The sequence below is a fragment of the Helicoverpa zea genome, chromosome 4 (genome assembly GCF_022581195.2).
Source record: "Helicoverpa zea isolate HzStark_Cry1AcR chromosome 4, ilHelZeax1.1, whole genome shotgun sequence".
NCBI classification, from domain to species: domain Eukaryota; kingdom Metazoa; phylum Arthropoda; class Insecta; order Lepidoptera; family Noctuidae; genus Helicoverpa; species Helicoverpa zea.
In genome coordinates, this window is record NC_061455.1 from 12,377,002 (window position 1) to 12,390,146 (window position 13,145).

Genomic DNA, 13,145 nt, shown 5'->3' on the forward strand with positions numbered 1-13,145 from the left:
CATATAAACAAGTACTACAGAAAGAGGCACAGAGAAGTTACATTTAATCAAATGAAATTAAATAAATAAAAACCCAAGACATGAGCGATTTTGTGGCGTCCTTTGAAAGTGCTCTTAGCACACGCACCATTTTTTTGTAATGTCATCAAAAAGGGCTCTATAATTAATTTCTGGATGCACATAATAAAAGGTTGTATCACAATTCCTTCCAAATCAGCGCCCTATCACAGGGTGATGAGTGAGCCGCCGCCACTACACGCACCCGCTCCCATCACCTTCATCACCATATCACATGTGACGTCATCAACATATCACCGTGTCCTATCACATGTGATGGAACAACAACAGCTCTATGATAACACATAACACACAGTTTTAGTTAATGAAATACAACGAACAAAATTCAAATTCAGGTCAACACAAAAATTAGCACATTACACTAAAACGTTGCAATGGTGAATCGACGAGGGTCCCGTAGATTATTAGGGGTCACACATCGATTAGGGGCTACGGAACCCTCTGGGGGCCTTGTTACTTTAAGACTTCTGTGTGAGCTTAGAAGTTCGCGTCACCCAATTCAGTTCTTCTTTTTTTGATCAAAGAGCGGCATCAATTTTGGGCGTCATTGGCTCTTTACAGAAATCGGCGTTCAATATAAAGAACTTGTTTTTAATAAAAATTAATGACATAATAACATAAATCCACACTAATTACGCATCGAAATGAATACGAAAATAAAAACAGAAAAAAAAAACAAAATAAAAAATAGTTTTTACAGCACGACGATAACTAATGGTGCAGAGTGAGTGTTTGCGTTCCACGTCTAACCTTTTTGCTGTCGAGTTTGCCTTGAAAAGTCCGAAAAAAAGTAATTTACTACATTTGAACTCGTAATTTGAAAGAAGAACACGGGTTACATGGAGTTACGAAGAGAGAAAATGGAGCGGATAAGGCAAGGCGTACTCGGCAAGGTTAGACGTGGACATTCGCTCACTGCGCGCGCTATTTGACAGACAGTGACAACAGTACAGCCTAGGGCACGCACAACAAACGCTACCTGAGTCCGCCTATGCGCGCCGCCTCCCCTCGCCCCCTGGAACACAAGAACATGCTACACACGCTTACTCCACCGCTCCACATTATAGCTCATTGTTGTGAGGACTGTTGGTCTGAGGGTCGGTTGAGTCATCTTTCACATGATCGGTAAAAGACTATTACTTAATTATAAATGGTTACCAATGATATTGCGGTCGATTGGGTGATGTTTTCATTACTATGATCAATATTGACACAGTACACTTCTTTCCTAATGACCTAATATTCATACCAAGACATACCTACACGAGTCGTATATATTTATAACAAAGCCGAACAAAATAAATACAGTAAACTTCTAACTTATCAATTCCCAATAAAAAATTCAATTGGTGAAGTTATTTTTAGTATTTCTCACACTGTTATAATCAAAACATAACAAAACGTACCACTGCAACAAAACAGCACAACAATTAGCCGTCTTCCCAACCAGGTACAAAACTAAAGGGCAAGAGTTCACAAACAATGCACGGCTACACGTACAAACGTACAACAGTAACGTCTGTCCCTAAACATTGTTCCGAATATTAGAATCGGGTGGGTGGGTCATTAAATTCAGATTTATAAGCGAACACCCGGATATCTCTCCCGTGCGACTGTGCTAATGACCACGTAAATTGAGATAATTTCACAGCGGACTTGATAATAAGGCTGCGGACATACGCACCAAGTTTGGTGTGTTGCAGTTAAGTGGGATTAGGGTTATGTATGTGCTGCAAGATATTTCTTTTTGTGTATTGAAATATGTATGGTCTACTTTTTATCTTAGTTTTTTTGTCTAGAGTTAGACTTTGGGACGCTGTTATTTTTTGGGATGATACATACCTATACCTATTTTTAAACCATTTTACTTATTTATTTATTGACTACGTCATATAAATATAAGTTAAATATTTCTCGTGTTTTCTATATTTCTTTATTTCGTATGTTTCTTTACAAGACGTTTACCTTTCAAAATACGTTGTAAATTCAACGTGTAAAATTACCTGTATTTTGATAACCCTTTAAATATTCCCACAACCATACCTTTCTACTTAAAGACTTAACAGACTAGGAATGACCCTCAAAATAAATCTCTCGAGCACAATCCCCGTATTAATTTGGAAACATATTCATATGTCTCTGAGGATTAAGTTAGCCGAGATTCTTAAGCACAGGTCAAAAGTATTTTAGATATTCCCTTACCTGCTCTCCCTCGAATAAATTACTTCGAAAAGGGTCAGGATCAGAATTTGTATAGCGTTTGTTTTTATTAATCAACTATTAATTTTCAAGAAATATTAACATGGAGATAAAAGGCTCATATTTTTTTGTAACTGAAGAAACATAATTGATTACATATTTACATTATCGAGGTATCAAGCCAGTATTAACAAAAACAAGTAAAATATCAAACAAAATACATTTCAAGTATAAAATCCGCTATAATAGCCAAATAGCCGGCTAATTGCACATCGGCTTCAAGTGGCTACAAAATAATTCTGTTTCACTTTCGTAACAAGTACTTGTATGCCCAATAATAACATTCGGTTTTCATTTAAATCACCTGAAACGCTTCGGTACTTGACTGAGCTAATTAGACAGTGAATACTGAAAATCTGTTTCAAGTGGCTTTTGTGAGCTTCGGACCGAAACTTCCATGGTAATATTTTAAGCCTGTGACTATACAAAATGATCGGCGATGGCATTATATATTTTTGTAATACCTATATCGAAATTTTGCTTGTATTTTTGAAGTTTTTTCATCGTATTTTTTTCAGATATGGGTAACGTCGTTCACCTCACATTAGGCTTAGCGATAGATACATAAAGAAATTTATTCATTGACTCGATATGACATTTAAGAATGTTGTTAGAATTCTATAGTTACCTAATCATAATGTTTGTATACAGTTACACATAGGCTAGATAGATTAAAACTCCGTATAGGGCCAGATACAACGTTTTCTAAACTCACACTGTTCAAAAATGTTTAGCACAGCATAGCTCAGTCTGGAAGACTCCCCATTTTCATTTATAAAGCTACTTTAATCCGTTGGCTCATCGTGTTAGCCGCATAGCCGTGTCCGTCCCGATCCCGTGCCGTACCCGTGCAGTTGCCGTACCGTTCTCATGCCGCAATGCTCCTCATTAAGCACTAATGCAGCACTATAGCTGTAGCCCTTAACGCCGCGATAAATAAACTAATTATACGCTCAATGGCCACCAATTTGTACTGTGATTGATTGGTTATTATTATATACCTATGCGGTTAGTTATGTAAGTTCACGCTGTTTTCACTTGGTTTGTCTAAATGCGGTTTGAACTGGTATTATGTAAAACCACAGATATTAGGTTCACACTATTGATTACTAAAATATAGACATACGAACTAACCAAAGTATGCTGTATCAAAATGAGTAAGGAAGAATAAAGTACTTTTCCTTCATTTTTTTATAACAAAAAAATAATATACAAATGGTAAAGTAACATTTAATAATAATCAAAAACATGTTCATATGAAAGGCCAATTTATTCCTTAATGTAAAGACTTCTCTCGTATAGATAACTCATTAATGTCTTTAATTAAGGGTCCCACTATTATGAAGGCCAAGAAACTAGGTTTATCAATACAAGTTTCAAGTACTTAAAGTTATTGGACCTAAACATTGCTAGAATTTACTAAGTTCATGAATCTGACTTAAGATTCCACTGGGAGAGCGTGATTCAAATACATATTTGATCTTATCAATAAGTGATATAGGATTAAGATGATTGTTTGAAGCTGTCGTTGCTCTTTTCTTGAGTTTGGCACATGTGTTACATATTAAAGTATAAGTTATCATAAGTTAATATGTATTGTAGTCAGCTTATTGGAATTAATTAGTTCATTTTCTGAAAAAGACTCATTTACGCCTTGTCCCTATCTCTATTAGCTGTGCCCCGCGTTTCCACTCGAATTCTACAGAACGTAGAAAAAACATCACGCACTTGGATATAAAGTAGACTTTGTTTTGTCTTATAAGCTTCATGGTAAGAATTTCATGTAAATCCGATCAATCATTATACAGTCTCTATAAAGGCCTCAAACTGTAATCTCTTTTCATAAAACATATTCTTATAGTACCACTATCACTACACTATAATACACTACAGACCACCAAAAACTGCACACTACAACTACGCACACGAAAACTTTTCCTCACCTTGTACATAGAAGTCCCTAATCAATCATTACAACATATTGTTTGCTTGCAAGGGATAACGTTGCGATCTAACGTGAATTTATGAGGGGTACCAATATTATTGATAGGTTTCATGCAACATTACCGGCTTGATTGGTAGCTGTTCTCGTTTTATTTTTCCCGAAATGGAAATTGATCGGCCCTGCATAAAATGAGAGCTGGAATTTTGAGGTGGTTTTTTGTGGCTTTTAGTATAAGGCTTGTTGTAGTGTTTTCTTTGGTTCGGCTTTGTGATAGTCTAGTCTTACAGAATAAAAGGTAAGTTCGGGCTAATTCGTTTGTGTGTGTCGTTTCGTTTACATGGTAAATGCTGAAGTGTATCCTAAAACTAAAGGTTATAATGATAGAGTTAAATAATACCCATGAGTGATGTAAGTAAGTCTATCAAAGATTGGAATGTACTTGGGAATATTATTTTCCCATTCCATTATTATCCGAAAAAGTTTGAAAGCTTCTGAATTAAAACTACAGGTGACGGAGCAAACCACTCAGTTTTTACGACCATCAAAATTTTTATGTGTCGTAAAAGTATTTTATTAACTCCACCCATTGAAGACTTACCAAAAACTTCCACTATTTTATCATTTTATGAAAAAAAAGTTCTTCATCGCCTCTGTCTAACTACGTAATGAACTCAAAAATTGCTGTACACATTGTTATGCAATTTAAATAATAGGCTGTAGGTAGTTATTGAAGAAGAGGGTGTAAGAACACACTTTTTACCCTACCAGTTCACTAGTTTACATAGTTACACAAGAAAGGACCCTTCTCTTAAAACGGTGTCAACACAGGCCTCCAAAACTCAGTTTCTCCATAACTTCATTATAAAATTCTGTAGGCAGCTTAAGGCCGTTGGAGCGAAAATTTCAATGTTCAGTTGATTCCATTAATTAGGCATGCTATGCGCCATCGAGCTATGTTGAATAGCCAATTACATTGATAATTGGAGGTCGCGCAGGTGTCTTCGGGACAAAGACGGTGGTACTGTGGTGCAAGTAATGAGAGGAAGGGTTGAAGTGCTTTGATAGTGGGAATTTCTGAGTACTGGTGTTTAAAGCTTTTTGGATTTGTTGAAGTTGGTTTGTTGTCAAGTTGGAATTGTGTATTCTTTATGTCGGGCTAAAATCAGAATTGTTGTACTTAATTTATTAATTCCACTTTAAAACTGCATATTGTCCCTTCTGGTGCATAAAAGTCGCTGTATGCGGAAAATAATGTTATCATGATCTTAATAAATTATGTGATTTTTTTTCAATTATAAAAAGTATTTTGAATAAGATAGATACTTTGTATTTGACTTGAAAGAAGTTAGATAAAAATTCAAACTGTTTGTCCAGAGTTGCCAAAAGCTTAAAACTTAACACAAACATTTTACAGTGACGAATTCCCCGACTTTGATTCTATTTAGTTCACGTTGAAGTTATAGAGCTTGTTTACGGCTAGAGGGCGCCACTGAACTATAGTTATTACGTGCTAAAACACTACACTTGAGACTATCTAGGTTAGCACAGTCTTTCTCGAAACAAGTAGACCATCAAGCTAGTTAAATTTGTACTACTTGAAACTTGAAGTTGTGCAGTCATTTTGTTATAAGTATGCAGTAAACATTAGGTAGTTTCGGAGTTTAAGTGTCGGTGTTAATATTTATTTTAAAGCTTTGGTTTTAGTTTGGAAGTTTATGAAATATGGATGACCTTGTGGTTATATGATTAGGTATATCAATTTGAGGTAGTTTAATTGTGGTGATATCTTTGCTTAGTTAAAGTATTTATGTATATAAATAAGTTGTCCCTGTCATTGTAGCAAAATTACTTATTAGACGACAAAGTTAACTATTCAAATGCATAATTAAACTTGCGACCGCAAAAAAAATTCACCACTTTTTACACAGCCCATTTAAACTTGAACATAACATAACACAAATACACTGAGTGGCAGTATTAATCGGAACAAACCGGTTCTTGCCGACAGGTGCACCGCAGGCGTGTCACTGCCAGGCAGTGTACGACACAGTGTCATACCCATGCGATACAAACGAGGACTCGGTGTAAGAAAAGAGTGCTAAGGATTCTGTGATTGGCTTCTGAGTGTAGTGGGTTTGATTCCCGTTTGATACAAGTTATTAGTTACGTCAATCGTCATAGCGACTTTGTTCTACGAGAATTCTTTTTTGTTTATATAAAAAAAAAAAGGCTGAGTGGCAGTATTAATCGGAACAAACCGGTTCTTGCCGACAGGTGCACCGCAGGCGTGTCACTGCCAGGCAGTGTACGACACAGTGTCATACCCATGCGATACAAACGAGGACTCGGTGTAAGAAAAGAGTGCTAAGGATTCTGTGATTGGCTTCTGAGTGTAGTGGGTTTGATTCCCGTTTGATACATGCTGGTAAGTTGTGTCAATCGTCATAGCGACTCCATTGTGAGAAGATTTTCTGTTGTTTATATAGCATACATACACTGAGTGGCAGTATTAATCAGAACAAACCGGTTCTTGCCGACAGGTGCACCGCAGGCGTGTCATTGCCAGGCAGTGTACGACACAGTGTCATACCCATGCGATACAAACGAGGACACGGTGTAAGTAAAGATTGTTGAGGATGCTGTAAGTGATTCACAGTGTTGTGGATTCGATTCCAGTTTGATACAAGTCGGTTGGTTATGTTAATCGTCATATCCACTTGATTTTTGTTAGTGTAACACCTTATTATACCTACATTTGTTGCTAATTGAAATTCTAAAATAAGCTATTTTTCGATTGCATTTGTTTTACTTTCTCATCTCATCGGTCATATTGATTATAGTTTTAGAGAAGTGTGCTGTAGTTAATGATTACCCAAAAAACTATCTACACAGCAAGAATTCCTGTGTATTCTTCATAAACTACACTTCGATTACCTGTGAGTTACTCATGGGAAATAAATAGTGTTACTAATCTCATAAGGGGATGATGAAAATGGTTTTATAATAACTACAAAAACGTCCCTCATTAAAGGTATTAACTTCATGCGCGGCCGCGTTAAGTTTCCTATTTACACCTCAGATTTTGAATTATCTTTTGTAATAAAAGGTAGCGAATTAACAATATTATATATAGTGGAGTATTTTATGCTGGCTTTCAATTTTATTGATTCGGAAAAGTAAGTTGCTTCGATGTTTAGGGGGGCTAAATCTAAAAGAAGACATGTTAAAGTACACAGCACAATTTCACCTTAGTGGGAAAAGTCAATTTTACTTTACCTCAACAATCAATTCAACCATAGGAACATAAACACACGTAGATAACTCCACATTAAGGCCACGCATAATTAGATACACAAACAAGCGCAACATTGAAGCCAAATCAATAATTTCTAACCCATAACCCACCACCACATTTTTAGTCCCAACCACAAGTACATACTAGGCCCATAGTAAAAGCGTACCATTTAGCGTGAAATTAATTGCATTGCTTCAATTTGGCTCGACCAGATCAAACCGGTGGAAACCGGCGGGAAGCGGACAACACCAATTATGACTATTAAACTTAACCACTGTATGTCTGTTTCCGACATTTGACGGCCTGCCATGTTAATAAATTGCGTCGATATAGAGTAATGTCGGGTTTAGAAGGACTTTAAAATTTTGGGCTCAATTCGTAGTGACATCATGGAGTGCAAGTTAATAATATGCAGCCCTCTTTTTGTGCAAGTTAAGTGATAGCCCAGACTCAAGACTAACATCTTAATGATAACATCAAACAATCGTTTGCTTATATCGAACTCGAAACATGCATATTAAAAATGAACAAAAGTAGACCTACAAAATTTTCCTTGCAGCGTAGTTGTTCGGCTCTGCCCTTAAATATCTTCACGCCTCAAAATAGAACTAATGTTTTTAAAGAACCCAATTATCGGCCGAAACAATATTCTGAGTCACTGGTCTCATTCACTTCAATGGATTGAGTAATATCCTTTGAAGAACTAATGCTACAAGTTCGAGACACTGAACTGAGATGCAAGGACGGACAAACGTTACGTTTCTCCATTCGGATGATAAAAGGCTGAGCTACTGACTCATTAGTTCAAGATGTTCCCAAACTATCGGGCCGCAACTTGAAAGTCAACAAGAATGTCTGCCAAAGCCAGGGGCGGGGCTTGTGTAGGATATACTTAGAGTTCAGTTTTGTCATTAAATTGAAGGTCTCGGGAAATCCCTTAGTGTACCCGAGAGTTTTGGAGTTGAACAAAGTGGAATTTTTAATGTTTTATGTGACTTTCATGTTCTTTAACGTTCTTTTTTTTTTGTTGAAAGTATATGTTGTTGTTTTTATTTTGTATAGATAGGACTATATTACCTTAAACTTTTTTAGCAATCTATTTTCGGAACACCAAAATATTAGCTCCATATTTTTATATAACCCGAATACTGACCCCAATTCAACCGGCAGAACAAAATACAAACACCCAAAACAGACCTCATCACATCAGCATTGATAAATATCTCGACAAAATCACGAACAAACCGCCCATTAACTTATCACCCACTTTTAACCACTCCACTTAATGCGCGAAGCTTAAACAGATATTTTCTGCGGCGCGGTGATTAACTGTCATCGTTCCGTTTCGGAGCAATTTTCATTAAGCCATCATTAGGCAAGAAAGTTTGGAGTGTGCCTCTTATCCCATTGGTTGGGTTCAGCCCTTGTTGATTAGTTGGCTCGCTGTTATGGATAGCTGGTTATGAAATGGTTCTACTGTTTAAAGGGCGGCTTATATCACGGATTGTATGTAGCTTTCTATTAGCTTTATGTTAGTGTGACGCAATAGCATCTAGTAAGTAGTTCGTTAGATATTATTTATAAATAATCGGGACTTAAACGCGATCCTGTATATAAAGGTACGATAACTTTATATTTTCAGAAGACAGTGGCGGCGTCTATGGGAAAACCATTAGAATTTTTTTGAGCGCATTCAAAGATGTTGAAAATGATGGTATTGGAAATACAACACTTTTACATAATGTAATAAATAAAACATAAGTGAATTCGTACATAGGTTTAGTACGAATCTTCACTATTCAAAGACTAGTCTCTGTGGTACTCAAACGAACGTTTACGTAGCCACGTGACGGGGCGTAGCGCCGTCCGTCAATGTTGTGCTCTGTTTGTGAACGAGTAATTTATAGTTTGTTTTGATACAACCCTAAAAGGAAACTGGTTGTATTTGTGTATAAACAGATGCTGGCTGAATTAGTTTATTAGTAGTAAGAAAGTTTTGAAAATACTTACCTGTCGTCTGATTTTTGCAGAATTAAAAAATATGAGTCTGAAAATCAAGAATCCTCTAAGTGTACTTGAATTTACGACCAATATTAGGGCTTAGAAATTGTTCTAAAGAACATAGGGCATTGTGTTATAGCGTAGAGTGATGTATTTAGGAGATATTGCAACATTATTTTATTTGTTTGTTATTTAATTTCCTTTCTAAACGGACTGTTTTGGCTATGTCTCCATAAGTTATTTAGAAAATAATGAAAATATCACTTGCAAAGATATAACTACTACTTGACTTGCTGCCCTCTTTTTAGAACTCTGACCCCATTACAGTAAATAGCCGAAAAACGTACTGAATATAGACATTCCTTTAAGGTCAATCGTGTAACACGGTGTTATTAAACCATTAGGGATGACCCTACATTCTCTCGTCAGTCGGAACTTTTATCACTAATTCAAAAGGAAGATCGATAAGTAATGGGCGGCGCTCCTCAATAATAGATCGTCTTGTATGACCTTTATCAAAGTTGGACGGCTAAGTGGCCGGAATGTGAACTATAAATAACTTTGAAAGATGGTTGCATTGAAACTTTCAACTGATTTGTTGAAATGTGGATCATGGAAGGTAGCTATTGGTATTATCAAGTATGCAAGTTTTTGTTATAGTAATATATCATGTAACTGCCTCGTTGGTCTAGCTGTCGCAAGTGCGGCTGCTGAGCGCGAGGTCTCGGGTTCGATTCCCGAGTCGGGCCGAAATCGCTTTGTGGGTTTTAGAAGACTTTCACATAGCAGCCCGGAGCCTGGAAGGTGGTGATTGATACACCCGTGCATCGGAGAGCACGTAAATGTCGGTCCTGCGCCTGATCTCTTTCCGGTCGTGTCGGATTGCCGTCCTATCGGGCTATGAGAGTGAAGGAATAGGGAGTGCACCCGTGTCTGCGCAAATGCTTGTGCACTATAATATGTCCTGCGTAGTTGGCTAATCTCCTTACATGAGAACAGCCGCCGTAGCCGATCGGCTAGGAGGACATCATCATCATCATATCATGTAAATGTCCAAATGACCATAAAACATAGTTAATATTTTTTGTGTGGTTCCAACCTTTCAATTTCCTCTCCTCACTAAAACCGGGTTTCTTAAAACAATTTTCCTTTAATCACAACGCGAACATACCGCGTGGCTAAAACCTAATCCCGGTACAAATGAACGTACCCACAGTCACAAATGAAGCAATTATAAAGCTAAGAACACGAGATAGAGGCGTATCGAACCGTTAAACAATCAATGGTCGTATTAAACGCGGGTTCCGACCGGAATTGGTGATTATCGCCCGATGCTTGCGGCGACTTTGCTATCGAGTTTGTAGGGGTTTCATATTGAGTAGGCATAAGTTTGTATTTTTTTTTGTTTGAAAAATTAACAGTAAATTTAATTTAAAAAAAATCATAATTCTTGTTGCAATTTTAAAAAGTTTACGTGAAAGATCTTCAAAAATGTAGCTAGAAAAAATATGTTCGAAAAATAATTGGAACATTATTTATGCAAAGCCTCCACTTATTCGTCCTCAGTCTTACAGTGTCAAACAAGGAAATTCGTAAATAGGTCAAACGATGTAAAACAAAAAATTGTCGGTCAACAAGGTAAATTGTTTCAAATTATTAAGGCTGAGTACTTATATACTTAATTCACGAGGAAATTACACTTCCTTTTAAAAGTTTAGCAGATGGTGGGGACATCTAATTATAGATCTTTTGACATATTTTTATCTAATCTTGAGTTGAATATCTTTAATATATTATTTTCTTGAATATACCTATTTTATGTATAATTATTGTAGTAACAGTAGACTGAATTAGTATTAATCGTATATGCATTGTAAATCATAACTTAAGTCAGCAAAATCTAGTCTAGTTGCGTTGGACACCTAGGTGATTTTATGTGATTTTAAAATCTCAATACAGTCATTTTGTATTGTGAATATTTATATGGTAATATATGCTGTGGGTGAGCCTAATAAATAAATAAAATAACTGACGAAAAAGATTATGTAGGTACTGTATATCCCTGCTCACTCTTTGAAGAATATAGCTTTAAAGCTATGGTAGGTTTAATACCTATGTTATAATTACAACTGTCATTTCGCATAGAAATTGATATGTCGTCAGCAAGTTAATGACAGAGATGTGTATGTTTTCATAATTATCAGTCTATTCATACAACTTTATTACATTTAACGTTGTAAACAAATTAATTATAAGGTTCTTGACATTTAAAACACGAGCAAATGTGAATAACAAAATAAATAAATATTTTTTCTTCCAGTCAGTAGATTCTAAAAATTTAAAAGTAAAATCTGAAAGGCTATCACTATAATTTTTGTTGCTAATTTTCGCCGAGAAATCATAACGAAAAAAAAAAGCTTTTGAAATTCGGATCAGCCTTATAGAGTTTCTTTTACACAAAACCTAACTTTCTTTTTAATTTAACGTCAATAATTTTAATTCAACAAACTTCATTAAATAGATATGAATACCTTCGGTTAAAGTTTCGAACTTAATTGTTGAAAACTGTTCAAACTTATACAAAATTAAATGGTTTTGTGTAATCAAAATCAATTGTGACAAGTTCAAACTTTTTACTTGATTAGCCATGTTTGGTATTGATAAAAAGAATTTCTATTGTTTTTTGTTTACATTACATACGAAAGAAAATGTTAAATACGTACTACAGATTTTGTTTATGAACAAAGAATTTAGTATAGTTATACGCAATAATGCAGAGGTCGTGAAAAAAGTTAAGTAAGATTAATAAAGTTGTTCAATTAACAATAGATATAAATGATTTTAAAATTAATAGGTATTCGAACTTAACGGCATATGATAAATACCAATAATAATGTTACAGATACCTACGCAACCTAAAATTCCTTCGCAAATTGAATTATTTATCAAAACGGGCTGATATTAAAACGATTTTATAGTCTATAAAGTTGGAAATTATTATTTTAATGTTAATAGCATCAATAAATCCCGTTCATAATGGGTGTGGACGTAACTATGTTGTGAACAAGTGATCGCTTTTCAACACGTTATGTTAAGTTTTTGTAAACGCATGAAATCGCTCTGTAAAAAATGAAGATATAGTAAAATGTGAATAACGCGAACATTAAATATAAAGCTGCTGTTTTAGAAGTAATGGGATATTAAGATTTATATTTTAATTGAATCTGTCATTGTATACGACCAATTCTATTCACAGCGAAGCTCTTATGTACTCTTTTAATTTACCAAAAAATTTGTTTAGTAATCCTCACATGAATTTCTTACATTGTACAAAACCTACACATAAAATAAAAGCGATGCGAACGAAACGACTGCTATCCATTACGCGGCCCGTTCAATGCATATTATAAATTTAACAGTCATTACGTCATATAATAGTGCTTTATTCGAACTACAAGCTTAGATCAATCCCATGAGAAGCATAAAATAACGTTATAAACCAAACCTTACCAACGAATAGTCCGATATTGAAAGGACGCTGAAACTAGAAGTTATTATTCTAGAAAT

At 35.5% G+C, this 13,145-nt stretch overlaps 1 protein-coding gene across 7 annotated transcripts in view; it reads right to left on the reverse strand.

Annotated features, from left to right (window-relative positions):
• Positions 1 to 13,145, reverse strand: part of LOC124629528 (CUGBP Elav-like family member 4) — a 572,069-nt gene that overhangs the window by 128,969 nt on the left and 429,955 nt on the right. For 3 of the 7 annotated variants that reach the window (XM_047162947.1, XM_047162949.1, XM_047162948.1), the window contains one exon: positions 1,058 to 1,093. The exons of the other annotated variants lie outside the window; for them this stretch is intronic. The gene's annotated coding sequence lies outside the window, so the exon portion shown is untranslated. The remainder of the gene's footprint in view (positions 1 to 1,057; positions 1,094 to 13,145) is intronic. 7 annotated transcript variants of the gene reach the window in all.